This window comes from Archocentrus centrarchus, chromosome 11, assembly GCF_007364275.1.
Source record: "Archocentrus centrarchus isolate MPI-CPG fArcCen1 chromosome 11, fArcCen1, whole genome shotgun sequence".
In the NCBI taxonomy this organism is placed as follows: domain Eukaryota; kingdom Metazoa; phylum Chordata; class Actinopteri; order Cichliformes; family Cichlidae; genus Archocentrus; species Archocentrus centrarchus.
The window spans coordinates 5,911,167-5,928,522 of record NC_044356.1 but is presented as its reverse complement, the minus strand read 5'-3'; the positions used below and the strand labels follow the sequence as shown (position 1 = coordinate 5,928,522).

At 42.3% G+C, this 17,356-nt stretch overlaps 1 protein-coding gene across 1 annotated transcript in view; it reads right to left on the bottom strand.

Moving 5' to 3' along the window:
* Positions 1–7,200, bottom strand: part of LOC115788690 (gamma-enolase) — an 86,664-nt gene extending 79,464 nt beyond the window's left edge. Inside the window, exon 1 of the mRNA XM_030741827.1 lies at positions 7,068–7,200. The gene's annotated coding sequence lies outside the window, so the exon portion shown is untranslated. The remainder of the gene's footprint in view (positions 1–7,067) is intronic.
* Between the last annotated feature and the right edge of the window lie 10,156 nt (positions 7,201–17,356).

The following is a 17,356-nucleotide window of genomic DNA, read 5'->3' as shown; positions in this document are numbered from 1 at the left end:
AAAAATGTACAGTAATCCCTCACTTATCGCGGGTGTTACGTTCAAGGACCACCCGCGATAAGTGAAAATCCGCGTAGGGACGCTATATTTATTTTAATACTTATACATCATTTTAGCAGTTATACACTATATTAAGTTTTTATAAACCCTCACCACATACTTATATACCAAATATATACATTACTGTACAACACACTACGCATGTGAAGAACAAGTACCGCAAAACCCCGCGAAACAGCGAAAATACTGCGATAAATATTTTACACTAATATTGATTCAAAACCCACAAAACAGCAAGTCTGCGAAAAGCAAACCACGAAGTAGTGAGGGATTACTGTACATTATAAAGTACTGCAAGTCTCCTACAGCTGAGAAAATACAGAGGTGCAAAGATAAGTATTTAGCTCTTTAACTGAAAATCCAAATGAATTAAAAAGCCTCTTTTTCAACAATTTCAATTAATTTATATTCATAAATGATATATAAACAAAAACGATACAGACATGTAGTGGTTAGCAGATGGAAGTAGCAAAAAATGAAGGTAGACATATGTAGAGGGAGAGAAAAAGGGACAGACAAAGGAATGAGCTCTAAAATGTGGCTTTAAATATATGCAAAGAGAAACAGAGAGAGCCATAGAGAATGTCCAGGAGGAAGGAGAGAGGGAGGGAGTGAAGGACGAAATGGAGAGTAAGTGGAAATAAGGGAGGGAGAAAAGAGAGGAGAAAAGAGACAGAGATAAATAATTAAATGACTGTTTGGCTGGAGAAGAGAGGGGAGATGGAGGGATAATGGGAGGAGGAGGAGGAAGGCTTGGAACAGAAGGCTGATTATGGCACACACTCGGGAAGTGGAGCAGTCTCACACATACTGTATGTAATACTGATAATGTGTCGACATTTACACACATGTAGCTTCAGCTGGCGATTATCACAGGTACTCACACACACTTAGCATCCACCCACACGTCACACAGGCAGCCAGAGCTGCAGAAATCAAACACACACGACTGATCCACCAGACCACAACACAATCAAACACACACACACACTCCCACTGCCAAAACACACATGCTCTGTACAGCCATTTTCCAAGAAATCAGAGGCATGTTTTTGTCAGTGCTGCCATATTAAAAGCCATCAAACAGCTACACACACAGTAAGGACTAATTGATTGTAGAATCACACTAACACATTTCCTCCACTAAGGCTATATAAATTGAGTCCCCTGAATCCAGAAGGATCTCTGGATCCAGATTAATTTGAGATATTTTCTTGGGAACATCAAGATTGTCATGGTCCTGAGTCCTTCATGACCCAGCATCTTTATTTGTACTTAGTTTTTGATTTGGTTTTCCTCTTGAGCTTCCTTTGTTTCTGTTACTGGTTGTGTTTTTAGTTATGTTTTGATTTCTATTTCCCCTGTGTTTCACATGTGTAGAATCTAGTCCCTCGTTTCATGTTTAGTTTCTTTTTCTGGTGTCTTGTGTTGTGTTTCCATTTTGTCACATTTAGGTTCCCTCTGTGTGTCAAGTCTGTGTGGGTATCATGTTCATGTTACTTCCTGTTTTATTTTGATAGTCTTCTTGTTCTTGTTTGTCATGTTCTGTTTTGCTTTCCCTATGTCATTAGTGTTATTTGGTTAGGGTTAGGGCCACTAACCCTAACCCTTTCCTTTCCACTGTCACCAAGTGCTGCTCATAGGGGGTCGTTTTTGACTGTTGGGTTTTCTCTGTATTATTGTAGGGTCTTTACCCACAATACAAAGCGCCTTGAGGTGACAGTTTGTTGTAATTTGGCGCTATATAAATAAAATTGAATTGAATTGAATTGAATTGAATTGCGTGGAAGCTAACTGAGATCTAGGAAGAGCTGACACTGGGGAAGCTGACGTGACCGGAGGTACAGAAGGAGCAGGAGCTGACTGAGTGCGAGGGAGAGCGACTGGAGCAGGAGCTGACTGAGTGCGAGGGAGAGCGACTGGAGCAGGAGCTGACTGAGTGCGAGGCAGAGCGACTGGAGCAGGAGCTGACTGAGTGCGAGGCAGAGCGACTGGAGCAGGAGCTGACTGAGTGCGAGGGAGGGCTACAGGAGCTGACAGCGAGCGAGGCAGAGCTACAGGAGCTGACTGCGAGCGAGGCAGAGCTACAGGAGCTGACTGCGAGCGAGGCAGAGCTACAGGAGCTGACAGCGAGCGAGGGAGTGCTACAGGAGCTGACAGTGAGCGAGGGAGTGCTACAGGAGCTGACAGCGAGCGAGGCAGAGCTACAGGAGCTGACAGCGAGCGAGGGAGTGCTGGAGCTCCAGCTGACTGAGACTGGAGGGGAGCTGGAGCTCCAGCTGACTGAGACTGGAGGGGAGCTGGAGCTCCAGCTGACTGAGACTGGAGGGGAGCTGGAGCTCCAGCTGACTGAGACAGAGGAAGAGCTGCAGCAGGCCGCTGCAGGTGACGGCTGGAGGTGAAGGGTGGTGATCAAAAAGTCCTTTACTAACCCGTGTAAGGAATCCAGAAGCCAAGGAGAGCTATCAACCAGCCCTTGAAGCTTGGCTGCAGTGGCTTTCTGTTCTTCCTCACACGGGTCAGACAACAGTTCAAAACACAGTGTCCACTCTCCGAATGATTATTCTTTTCTTTTCCTCAAACTGGGCAAGAGCCGCTGAGTCCATAGCTTCAAGGTATGATATGGTTTCAGGTTTATCCATGTGAGCCTTGCTAACAGTTTGTGGTTTAGTAGTTCCTTTTGAACCCAAAACAGACTGACTCACTGTGTTGGTGGGCTGAGATACTGGTGGTGCAGACGGCAGGGAAATCTGCAGCGGCGATGGTGGCAATGAAATCCGCGGCTTTATACCGCACGGCGCCGGAGGGGATCCTCTCCACCACTGCTGGGAGTCTAGCTGCCTGCCCTCCGGAACAGGCTGAGACGGCAGTGAAGAGAGTGAACTGGGTGGCCAGGGACCTTTATGTTCCAGGTACCGGGAAAACGCTTCCTCTGGCATCATCCCACTTGGCTCCGGAGAAAACTCCCTCCGCTGCCGCAGAGAATTCCTCTTCCTCCGTTGTTGCTCTGACTGCGAGAGGGAAGAGGGGCGAGTGAGCGGAGAGGCAAGTGCGGGAGCGGCTGGAGCCAAAAACAGTCCATCCCCACGATAAACCTGCGGCTTAGGCTGTAGAGGTGAGCGGCGTTGTCGGGGACCCTTCCAATATCCGGGTCCCCCCAGAGCCAGGTGAGAGCCGCTGTACACCTCCGTATCCGCGGGGTCCATTCTGGTCGCGTCGTTCTGTCATGTATCGTCTGTGTGGCAGACAGGAAGGAGGACCCCAAATGCAGGACACGTCAGGCACAGGTAAAAGGTAACTCTTCTTTTATTTTTTAGGTGTTTAACACAAAGGCCAAACTAGCAGAGCTAGTGGAAAAATACAAAGCAAAAATACGAAGGCGGAACAAGACACACAGCGGGAGACGAATACGGGACCACGACGCGACAACAGGCACTGGAAACACAAGACTTAAATACACAGGAGGGCTAATGAGGGAGGTGGAAACAGGTGGTAACACAGGTGACACTGATAATACTGACGAGACCAGGGGAAGCAAAACAAGAGACCGGGACTGGACGACTATCAAAATAAAACAGGAAGTAAGACGATGGAACAGAGACGCAGACCTGACACAGAATACAGAGAGAACACCAGGGACTAGAAATAACAATTAACCTCACCACCAAAAGAAACCCAAAACAGAACAGACAAGATGAAGCCAAACAACACCACACGGGGTCCAAAGGACCCCGGACCATGACATTGGAGTCTCCACTCTACATCTTCTTCCTCCCACGGAGACTGTTCCTAATATAGAATAGAAGAAGATCCTGCCATAGAAGATCCTGTGTTTTTAGACACAATAGACTCTGAAAGGACTGAGGCATTCAGTCCCTGAACCCGTTCTGTTCCCTTGGTTGGGATGGCTAAGGACCAGTCTACTCTGCACCCATATCTGCTCCGTGGGTCGCAGTGGCCAAGGACAGGCCCACTCCTGCACCCATATCTGTATTTCAGGTAAGGGCATCCCAGCCTCGAGGAGTAGCAGAGGGCCCTCATAAGCAGCCTGAGTCATCTGAGGAGACAAATGTGCATCCTGCAGAGCGGCCCCAGTTTTCTCTTCTGTCTCCAGCACCATCTCCTGCTTTGGCAGCAACAGCCCCTGGCAACGTTGGCTGTGCCTTCCGTTCTTCGTTTGCAAATAAAGCTTACATTTTAAATTAAGCTTTTTGCCTGGGTGTCCAGCTTTGGGGTCCTCTGCCTTGCCTGCCACAGCAATACATGATAAAGATGGGGTCTCATTTTTTTTTTTTTTTAAATTGACATTTGTGAAGACATGAAGCAGAGTTTCCAGCTGTATATGCACAATGGTAAAGAATCCATGCTGAGATTGTTCAATCCAGACGTGGATCGATTCCAAAAGTTAATCACTCCCAAGTCCTCTGGTAAAATCTTTTATGCAAATCCATCCATAACCTTTCAGTAACAGACAGACCTAACCATCAACACCTCCCTGATTGAAGTAAAATGAAACTGTCTCTGAAACACGCACAGTTCATCATGTCAGATGACTTTGATTTCTCTGAGATTCACTTTGACCATAAGAATTGCTTCTTTAAACCTAATCTTGAGTCTTCAACCTAATATTTGTAGCTTGTTTCCCAATCGTAGATCAAGTTCAAGACTAAAGGAAAATTTCACTGGCAAATGTATTTATTGCAGGTTAGACACAAGAAACTAAGTCTTAATGATTTACATGCAGGAGCATGCTGTCCCTTGAGGGAAGCTGAGTCACTACAGAATGGAAACAGATACGATACCTTTGAAATAGATGGATACATTTTCATTCATACGGTCTAAACTTACAGTGAATATTAAAAATTTTTGTAAATGTTCCAATTTATTGATTTGACTAGTGTGCTGCTCCTGACCCTGGTTCTGATGCTGATGGCACTAGGTCCCATTAAACTGCTGCAGCAAAAGAGGGTGCACCAAAGTAATATAACTGAAAAAGCTGCAGTTACACAGACTAAATGAAGAGCCTGACATCTGAAAAGTGAAACTAAAGCAGAAATGCTTTAGAACTGCATTTTTTTTCTAATGTCCAGCAGGGAGCGAATGCTTTGGTTTCAAAGAGCCGTCTGACTGTACAGAAGTCCAAGAGAAAATGGCCTCTCTTCTCAGTGAACAGTTTCCTGATGATCTTCAATGTCAGTTTCAAGACTTCCAACATGAAGTTGACTTCATAAAGTCCCAGTTAGTCAAACAGACTAAAACATCATAGTAACTGTTTCCATCTTTTAGGTGTAGGCTACGCAGACACATCATTTAAAGCTTATTTGCTCATAACAGCTGTGATATCATTACTTTCCCTGTCTTACATTAAGAAGAATGACCAATGACCACTATAGGGAATCTGGAGAAACTGAATGAAATTGACTATAAATAAATAATGGATGTGATGAGTGTACATGGATTTAAAGTAGAGTAATGCTTTTTATTTGATCTATTATATATATCTATATTAGACGGTCCCACAGTCAAATCATCAAGTGCACGAGGCTCTGTCACAGAAATGCTAAGATTTTAACGCTGCAGTCAGATAAATGGCCCCATGTAAATGAAGGTGGTTCAAGTCTTTTCATAAACCAGTCTGGACTAAAATTCTACCACAGACCACATCTGAACAGTGAAGTCAGTGTAAAAATGCCTTAAACAGCTGGCAACTCGTGTGGGTGCAAAGACTTTTATATGGCTGTATTTGTGAAAACCGTCCTTTGCTATCTAGATCTATGCCTGAATATTTCCACCTGGGAATGCCATATAGCTGAAAATGTCGTATAAAGAGGTATATGAGATAAGAACCTAACCCTCACAGGAGGCTGGGATCTTTGGAGAAGGGAGCGGCATATCTCACCATGTGCTGAAAGAACAGAGTAATCAGGTGTTCTGGTTCATATGTACAGAGGATGTTGAACAAAGTAACACTAAGACATTTACTGTTTAAAGGATGAAAAATAACACACCAACTGGGACAAAGAGAGAAGCTACCCATCAAGACAAATGACTGATCCATTCATCACTGCTGCTTTAAAGGTGACATGCAAACAGCCAAAGCAAACCCTGCCTATCACCAGTCTGTCACTGCTTTATTTAAAGGGTCAGCTTAGTTTATCTCACTGTTCTATATATCAGATTCATCCATCCACCCAGGTGGGACACACCCTGATAGGTGTCTCTCTCTCTTTCACACACACACACACACACACACACACACACACACACACACACACACACACACACACACACATTCCTACAGCCAAGACTTACATGATCTCACACACACGCATGCACTTGACAGCCATTTTACAAGACACCAAAGGAGACACAGGCAGCAAATCACACACACACACACACACACACACACACACACACACACACACACACACACACACACACGTTTTCCACTGCATGGTTTGCGATAATACATCCACCAAACACACATTCACACTTAACAAGACAATTGATGCTTTAACCCTCCTCCCATAAACACACTCACACACAAATAGCCATAACACACATAAACAAACCACAAATTAGTGCCTAAAACTGCAACTCTCTCTCTCTCACACATACACACATTTCTGTAGTTGCCGCAAAACATCAAACTAACACACACTCTTGATTGCAAGATCCGCTTGTTAATACACATGATGTGCATGTTGCCAATACACACACACATTTTTAAAAGCCACAACTATGCAACATTCACATACACACATCTAAAACTGATGCTTACACACATCTTTCAGTACATGCACAAACATACACGACTTCCGGTTTTGCATACACACACACTTCGACCACAACCATCTGGCCAAAAATGCATGAAGCAGAATCTCTTAGACACACACATCAGCTTCATTTTTCTGCATCCGCCATGCAGCACACAGGAAAACACACACACACACAATAATGCAAAAACACAAAGATGAGAAGAGGAAGGGAGGATTTCCTGCCTTTACCTGACGCCGGTGTGTGTGTGTGTGTGTGTGTGAGAGAGCTCTGCCTTTCACGGCGACTGAGAAAATACTGGAGAGGCAGAGCGTTGAGAGAGAGAAAACAGGAGGGAGGAGGAAGAGGAGAAGGGGGGAGATATATGTGTGAGTGTGTCGCGGGGGGAGGGGAAGGAGATGACTCAGAAGAGAGATGAGGAGAGGAAGAGGAGGGTTACTGTAATTAAAAAGAAGGAGATGGACGGAGGGATGAGGATGGGGTGCAGGGGCTTGTCGCCTGACAGAGGAGGTAAAAATAGATGAAGGCAGGACCGGTTTTCACTCTGCGTGTCTCCCTGCCTCTCTCTGCTGCAGTGGGGTTCAGTTGATGTATGTACAGTTACATAATTGAGCCTTTTCCACCATACTCACACATCGTGGTGCTCAGTGTGTGTGTAGGGACATAAATATGATACAACAGTCATGTTTTGGGGGGCTTGCCTTCCTTTGAAAAACCCAAATGATGACACTTCAGTTTTAAGGTCATGTTGGGTTAAAGGTTAGGTTAGGCTCATGGTTACTTTTAGTGCTCTCGTTCTCAATGCAACTCTGTGAGCTCTGCCGATAATGTGGCAACAGAAACCTTTTTGAAAGAAAAGAACAGAACTGCATTCATATGACTGGTTATTAATGACTTGCCAGGGCAGTCACTTAAAGCTATTAAATCCCTGTATCAACCAAAATCAACCAAAGCAATTAACCCTCTACTGCACACATTGTGATGGTACATGCTGAAAATTATTTGACATCATTTACTGATTCACTTTGGGCCATTTAATTGCCAAAACAATTTTTTTTATATTTCAGACCCCCCCTCCCAAAGATATTTTTTCATTGCCTAGGGGCAATGTTGTGCAACAATGGTATAAAACTACAGAGAAAATTATTAACTCATAGATCATAAGGCAACTGTTATAGAGCAACAAAAACACCAGAAGTTTTTCCAAAAATGTCAACAAATGATGAAACAAAGAACTGAAAAACACTTGAATCATATAGGCTCAGGTCTGTATGGCCCATTGTCATGCCATGTTGACACTCATGCTGTGAGACATTGCTGTCATTCTGTGTGTGAAACTTCACAAAACAGTTCTTGTATGCTGTAAAAGAGAGGTGCACATTACATTTTATACACATTGTTCCTTTGCACCCAGGAACTCTCCATATTTCTTTGTGCACTGAGAGTGGCAGTGGTAGGTGCTCACCTCGCAACCAGAGGGTTGTCCCTGTCTGAGCACATGCTGTGAAGACACTTAACCCACATTGCCTAAGTGTCAATGTGGTTGTGTGGTGTGGTTGGAGAGGCCGTAGGTTCAAATTCGCAGCCGCGCTTCCAATTTGCACCTACGACAAATTGGAAGCGCGGTGTGATTGAGGTGTATGATTGAGGTGTGAATCAATAGTGCATGAAATTGTAAAGCATCTTTGAATATCTTTAAAAGTTCTATATAAGTCTAATTCATTATTATTTGTTCTCACATATTGTTGGCCATTGTGATGAACTGTCCAAGTGGATAGATACCATGATTAGGAATGAGGCCATGGGCCCCTGCTACTTCCTCTTCTCCTCATACTTTTGAGATATCCCATCTCTGGTTTGCCCTCTCTTGCTTTTCTGTTTTTGATTTGGACAGACTTTGCACAGAATTGCACACGCTTTGTGCAGTTTGGGATTTGAATCCATACACGTGCATGTGGTCACTTTTTGTCATCCCATTCTCAGTGCAGTCCAGTCTGTAAAGCAGCCAGCATGTCACCACTGCCATGTATATCAAAGTAAAGGCAGTGGTACCACTTTTTTTGAGTGTTTGGGTTACCTTACCTTACCTAAGGTGCCCTACTGCACAATGTTACCCTGAGGCAACGAAAAGAAAAACTGAATTTCTGAAAATACAAAAATAAAAAAAATAAAAAAAAAACTGACAAAATCCCTCTCTACAACTTCATAAACAATCCTGTATTTTTTAAATTTAGGATTGATGTCATTTTAAATGATTACTAGGGCAATTATTCTTACCTTCTTCTCACACCATGTGCTGCTTAGACAATGTGTCAGAAAAGGATGTCCCGCCTACAAATCATGCTTGATAGTGACTCCAACATGTTATTGCACTGAAATTTAATCCTTTTTAAAACATTCTGATTGGTTTGCATCATTTAAGTTCACAAGTACTGGGCAAGGGGCTTAAAAAAAATTTCTGTTGCCCCAGGGTAACGCTGTGCTGTAGAGGGTTAACAGAATGTGAAGAAACAGCTGTTACAACTTTATGTCGAAAACATCTATACTTGGTCCTGAGAATATACCAAGTGGAGCTGAACTTTCCTGTAATACCAGTTTGTACCACAACCTGGTGCAGTGAGTTGATTTAACCTGTTTAACCAGGCAAGTCATTAAAACATGTTATTTACAATGGTGGCCTGAAAACAGGCAAAACCTCGTGGGGACATAAAGTAGGGCCAAAAAGAAACATGAGAAATGAAAAGAACAGCATGTTAAACTGGTTCTTTAAATGGGTATGTAAAATAAATAAATAAAAACATCCAGGAAAAGTCCAAACTGGGCCCAGAATAATGGACAAGGTTAAAAACTGCCATTTAAAATGTTAATCACATTCTTTGATCGTCAGATTGACTTTTAGGAATCTTTGCGCACATGTGGGCTCAGATCAGTTAGCAGAGTGTGACGAGCATTAGCTGTGCTAGCAGGAGCAACATTTCGGCTAATGTCCACACACTTGTGCTGAAATTGATTACTCACTGTTGAATGGTTATTTTATGACAGCCAAAGATCAAACCAACATACAAAATCACACAACCCTGCAGGACAGCGATTGGAGTGTTGTCTGCCTAGTGCTGACTGGTATTGTAATAATGGCAGTTAACAGCTGTTGTACGTTAATAAAATACAAATAATTTTAGCTTAACAGATGAGGGCAGTCACATAAAAACTTAATTTAAATGTTGCTGCATTTAAATATTGATTTCATCAGGAGCAGGGATACTCTGAATGATGAGGCACATTTACAACATACAGTAGATTAAAAATTTTATTTTTTTTTTAACTTCTGTGAGAAATATCAAACTAAACACTTGCAAATCATCAACCCAATGAGTTTGAGAAAATATTTAAAACTAATTCAAACACAGATATCCTTCCTGGATTCCTGGATTCCTGGATTCCTGGATTCCTGCGCTGTGAGCGGGAATTCCAGCCACTGCAAAGGTATGCATTTTATGTTTTTTATTTTCCTTTCCTTTCCTTTTGTTTTCCATGTGAGTTTTGGATTTTTACTAATCACTCCCTGTCATATAGTATGAGTACACTTCATCCTGGAGGTCTTGAAAGTAGAATGGGAGACAGAGCCTTCAGCTATCCAGCCCCTCTGCTATGGACCCAAAGCCTGTAAATGGGCAGCTGTTGTTGGGAATTGGTGCCATACAAATCAAATTGAGTGGAATTATGTGGATTTCTCGTGGATTGTTAAATGGATGTTTTCCTCTTGAATGCTGCAGTAGATGTGCACGTGTCAGAGTAAAGGCAGAATGAAAGCTAACTTGCCCTGTTCTTTTAGGTTTTGGTTAGTTTTGTCCCTTTAATGCATGTCTAAGCAAGCTCACCCTGTTTTTACTGTACAGCAAAGGTGCTTTTGCATGGGTAGGGTTAGTTAGTTAGTTAGTTACGTTTAGGGGTTACGGTTAGTTAGTTAGGTACTTAGTTAGCTAAAGCTACGTTCACACTGCAGCCTGAAGTGACCCAAATCCGATTTTTTCGCCCTCATGCGACCTGTATCCGATCTTTTCATGCCAGTCTGAACAACACAGATCAAATGCGACCCAGGCCACTTGGATATGTGGTCCTAAATCCGATACGTATCCGATCTTTTCAAATGCGACCTGAGTGTGTACGGCCAGGTCGCATTCATCCGACCGCCACATCATTGATACTCGACAAACGTCACTATTCTACGTCCCGTTACGCGGACGCGGGAAGGAAAACATGTGTGACTTCCGCAAACATTGAGCGCGCTCGCTACGTGTGACGTTATCGCGTCCTCTACTGCGCATGCGGGACACTTTCAGATTCGTCTGCTGTTCACACACAGATCACATCCAAGTCGCATATATTTGGAAATGTGAACGACCACGCAAAAAAAATTGGATTTCACAAAAAATCTGAATTGGGTCACTTCAGGCTGCAGTGTGAACATAGCCTAAGTTTTAATGGTGGCTGAACTGCTGAGTAAAACTGAACTCAATGGGCTGTTTTCATCGGTTTGTGCAATTTTTGCTCATTTGTTTATAGCTGTAACTTACATAAGTTACGGTGATGTCACCAAGAGCTCCAGTGATCTTTCATTGTTAAAATTACTCTCAGCACATAAACTCTGTCCAGCAGCACATGCCCATCAAACTGTTGTTGTCCTAAAAATTCCTGTAAACTGATGAGTTTACAGGAACAGTGAAAGCGTTCTGGCCAGTGCCCACTAGAACTTTATTGTTCCTCCTTTGTTCTCTGTAGAATCATGTGGAGCTGTGTCCTTGCTGCTCTAAAAACAGACCGGTGACTCTGCTAATGCCGACTGCAGGGTGACACTGATACACATTGATAGGGCGAAAGGGTGAAGCCAGTGTGTGTTTAGTGTGTGTTGTGTATTATAATGTGTCTTTGCCTGTGTGCAAGAGTATTATCAAGCAGGTGCATAAATCCACCTGTGTGAATGTCTGTGTGTGTGTGTGTGTGTGTGTGTGTGTGTGTGTGTGTGTGTGTGTGTGTGTGTGTGTGTGTGTGTGTGTGTGTGTGTGTGTGTGTGTGTGTGTGTGTGTGTGTGTGTGTGTGTTTGTGTGTGTGTGTCAGAGAGAGATAATCTATAATTAAATTCTTGACTTTAATGGGATTATCTTTGTGAGACAAGCAGCACATCGTCCTTGGCATCCATCCCCATGGTTAGCTACGGGTGAGCGGCTGACAGAAACACATGTACAGAGAAAGAAATGGGGCGGATGAGGAAAACAGGAGGGAGCAACAAAGAGGAAAAGAAATAAAAAATAACAGTGTTGAGATCCAAAAACGATGAATGCTTGTGCAGTGAGCAAAACATAGAGGCCATCCAGAGGGATGGGTAACAGAGGAGCGCCTCACATTGTAATTAGCTCATTTTCTGCTGCATTACAGCTGAAGGTCGAGTAGCCTTTCCCTTGGCGAGGTCTCCCTCCACCTCTGGCACATTGCTGCTGACCAGGTCAACCAAGCACACTGATTCATCCCTATCAAAGACATAATACAGTGGATCATCTCACATCTTCACTCATACTCATCTAAAAAACAGGTGTTTTTTAGATGAGTATGAGTGAAGATGTAATAATCTCACAAGGTCATCGCATCTTACTTTTCATTCCAGAGGCTATGCAAACCTTCCACATCCAGTCTCTTTCTTCACTCCTTCAGTCCACTTCACTTCTTTCCTGACCTCATGCTGTTGTCCACTGAGGTCAAGGAAAAGTAAAGGAGGTAGGAGGTAATTTTTTGGATGCAGCATCCAAAATTTATAGCATTCATTTCTTGGATGGCTTAAAATATCATTTTTAAAATGTTAAACAAGATAAGAAAGGAGTTTCTTCCACCTGTAACAGGCTCCTTTAATATTTTGTACACATCCTGCAGCATCCTGTCTATGAACACTATCCATGGCATGCACTAGTGTTAAAAATTTCCTCATTCTTTTCATATACAGGTATATAAACAGAACAACAACATTCTGGCAGAGGCTCTTTTGAACCAGACACTATAAGAAGACGAGAGAAGGACTTTGACTGAATTCTCTCATACCAGCCAGCACTGTAGTACCTTAAATCTGCATTCATTTTCATGGCCAGCTGGGGGCGACTCTTCTAGGTGCAAGAAGAGGCATGTTTGTATAGAAGTCTATGGGAAATTTTTCAGCAAATGATTGGTTTAGTCACCCATTTCAGGTCATATTGAATGAAATATTAATTGTTTTGTATAAATTGTGTGTGTTATACTAAGAAAGGAGGATTCTCCACGGCACACTCACTGGCCAACAACTTAAGGCTTCAAAACAAGATTTCACTAACCAGTGGGTGATGTCACAGTGGTACATCCATGGTTAATACGGTTTATGGGTTGGATTAGCAGGGCTGCATCCTAGCCTAGATTTCATGTTAATTTGTGTTCCAGTCTTACTTTTATATCTCTGGTGTCTGAATTCTCTGGTAGGTGAGTGGATGGTGGTACACAAACACCCAGCATCACTAATGTGGCCTGTAAAGTGTATGATGAATTTAAAAAGAGCCTGAAATAAAAAGAACAAATGGTCAGAAAACAAGAATAATATTATTCTGTGCTGTGTTCATGCATACCCTAAAATACAGTATATAGATTCTCATTTTAGAAGTACATTTGCAAACATACAACTGGATTATTTTATGTTTAACTTGAGCCCCATTCTGTGGCTCCTATTTATCACATGGAATTAAATTTAATATGTCCTGTTAAATAGCTACAATTAAAAAAAAGATGTCAGTATCAGAATATATCAGACTGAGCACATTAGAGGCTGAATGAGTGCCTTAAATTTGAAAATATTTTCCTCTTTTCATAATTCCTCAAAGTGAAATTTGGGCATGGAGTGCATGAAATGGAAATTTCTGAAGTGACAGAAGGATACCATCATACTGTCTGGTTATGTTCAAGTATATAAACTGGCCCTTCGCTGTAAGCATTGCAGTAAAAAACGAGCACATCAAAAGTGTACTTTATCCCCCTCTAGTGGCCACTAAGCAAAGTCCATCTGGCAATCAGTAGGGTTTTAGAACATTTGGTTGACGTGAAGGCAGAATATTAATGCAAATACCTGTTAATTATACAATTAATCTAAAATCTCAGTTTTGAAGCAGCTCAAGTGGCTCTTGGTCATACATTTAAATGTTAAGCTCACCTTCAGATGAGCTGTTTGAAATATCGCAAATCATTCTCACCAAAAATGGGTGAAACCACTTCTTTACTGTCCTGGTTTCCATCATGTTAAAACAGTTTTACTTTTTTTTGGACTAAGGTGTATTCAGTGATGTGTTCTTGGGAAAAAATCCTCGCTGACAAATGTCTTAATGCATATATACAAAAGTTTATTGCAAAGAAACAGACAGTGTCAAAACAGGCGCTTTCCTTTGCGACCTGGGAGAGGGTAAGTCTCGAATCGCCCTAGCTCCCCGAACAAAGAGATCACACAGATTATATAGAGGTGGTCAAAACCCCCATACTCCTAACTTTCCATATATGGTTAAGAAAACAACTTCATCCTATATCTGAACATATGGTCATCCCTTATATGGAAGGCCAGAGCTCTGCAAGAGGCCCTCTGCATTCTTCTTTCTTTGAGCTGAGGCCAAGCCTTCATGTTCAAGCTCATGTTACTTATTTTACACAAATTAAAAAGCCTAAGAGAAAGAGACCATATATGCATATATATTTTAGCAGAGCAGTACAGACACCACAGGACATATTGATTTTCAAGATTCAATAACAAAAAAAAAAAAAACAATAATGAAAAACATACCAACTTATATGATTTAACCATAAATGTGGAACAAACAAACAAAAAGCAGTAAAAGGACCTGGGGTCAACATTTCTTTAAATATCTACAGCTGAGAAATTTGGTAAAAGCACAACAGCATAATAGCAATAGCAAAACCCCACAAACTGACAAAATGATGACATTATATTAGAAGAAATTCAGCAGAGGATTAGAAATCAGCTTCTGCTCTGAACTCAGATGATGAATGCACACCTTAGACTAAAGGCCACTAATGTCTTGAGGTGAGAATGGGCAAAAGTGACATCATATCCGGGGGCACAAGCTGCACTTTGGTGTCGTTTCAGCCGGTCGCTCACCTCTCAGTCTACGTACACTGAGAGGTGAGCGACTGGCTCAAGACATTAATGGCCTTTTGCACAGGTGCTGCTGATGCCACAGTCAAGGTAAGGGCCGGAGTTTTCAATCATGTCAGTTTTTACTAGGGATGCCCCGATCCAATATTCAGTATCGGTATCGGTCCGATACTGGCCTAAATTACTGGATTGGATATCGGAAAGAAATAAAAAATGTAATCCGATACATTAAATAACGTTTCCCTCACATTAGCTGCATTACAGTGCTCTGTCGTCTTCATCTTCTTGTGGATTTGCGGTTGACCAAACCAGCTTAGAGCTGCATTACCACCACCTACTGGAATGGAGTGGATCAGCAAATAACCCCCTCAGTTCTCCGTCGCTGCGACGGATTCCCTTTGACACTGAGCGATCATTGCTGACATGGTTTTCCGCCTCCACCGCTCTCTGCCTTGTTTGTGTGTTGTGCTCACTGTGCTGAAAATCAGCTGTTATTTTTTTTCTCTACTTCAGCTCCCGGACATACTGCTAGCGAGCGCAGCTATTAGCACTGGTGACCGTCCGGTACAGAAGAACTCCATCCCCGTCAAAATATTTTTGATACTTTAATCCCTGATTTGTGACTAAATATAGACCTGCAGTAGAAACGTATTTAGGAGAATGTTTGTGAATATAAAGCATTACAAGATTACGCTCACACAGCTCCCAGTTTTTCAACATAAACACTGATGATGCAACAGCAGCAATCAGCAGCAATCAGCTGATTTACGTGCAGTCTATCTCCACAAGCGGAAAGAGGCGGAGCCGGCGAGCTCAGATGGAGCAGAAGGAAATGTTTTTCTAGTGTCCAAAAAAAGCCTTTTCGTCCCTGTAACCTCCATTAAACCTTTACTGGGAAACAGCTGGAGGTCCTTCATCAACCACCTGATCAGTAAGTGAAGAAAAGAGAACTTTGTAGCTGCTCCATCCACCCTGTTTGTTTCACACAGGGAAAAACTGCACTGCGGAAGTCAAAATATGCAGATGAACTGTTAATATGAAAAAAGTATTTCTTATCCAGTTACTTGGGTAATCAATATAAATATAATATGCAATTGCTAAAATAATTGATAGTTGCAGCCCTAATGAAATTTGCAACATGCCATAAGCCAATGCATCACCTTCTCACACAGAAGCAACAGGATTCAGGTGATAGTTATTGTTGTAAGTAAAGTTTATTTATATAGCATTTTTCACAGACAGAAAGATGCTGTACAATAATTAAAACACAATAGCACCACCCCCAGGAAAACACTATCTTAAAAACATAATAACATTACCATATTAAAAAGAAAAAGAATAAAAATAAAGTCAGAAACCAGAAAGCCTGGTTAAACAGAAAGGTTTTCAACTATTTTTTAAATGATGCCACAGAGTCAGCTAAATGGAGCTGGAGTGGTAAACAGTTCCAGAGCTTTGGTGCCACTGCCTAAAAAAGCTCTGTCCACCCTGGTCCTTAGTCTTGTATGTGGGACAACTGAAAGACTTTGATTTTGTTGTGTGAGAGACTGTTGACTTCTTTTTTTTTTTTTTTATGTTTTTAAATGCCTGGATCAATTTTAAGTATCGGATTTATATCGGTATCGGCCGATATCGAAATGTAACATATCGGTATCGGTATCGGACATAAAAAAGTGGTGTCGTGCCATCCCTAGTTTTTACCACCATTTTAATGACTGATGAGAAGTGCAGAGATTCACAGATTACACAGAGAGATGCAGTGAGAACTCGTGCTCTAAGCATGAGTTTAAATGTTTGGAGCTGTGGCGACATCTCTATTTGTGACCTTGAAGCTGCCAATGCCGCGAGCATAAGGCCATAAGGCCTCGATTATGCTGTTGGACTCAGACAGCTGGAGACTGGAAAGCCAAGTAATCGTTCCTTCTTTGAAGTGTGCCACCTGGGGCACATGCGTAGTTGGTGCATTGTAATGTAAATTCTCTGCAGACATGAAAGCAGGGAGGGGTGATAAATTAACGCACAGATTCTTGCGCTCACCGTCTGATGACGAAATTTACATCACTCAGACCCGAGCGGACCTGCTGACACGCAAAGTATAATCCCACCATAACTCTATAATTGACTAATCCAAACAGCCCATAGACATTCCAAACATACCTTTTTTTTTTGGGGGGGGGGGGGGGGGGTATTCTTATGCATTTTTAACACGAGCTTTATTGTCATACTGTATTATTGTGGTAACAGCTTGCTTTGTGTACGATGTCCAAGACAAATTTCCCCTTGGGGACAATAAAGTATATTTGAGTTGAGCTGAGTTGAGAGCTTTTCCTTATTTTTTTTCTCTTTGTTTCT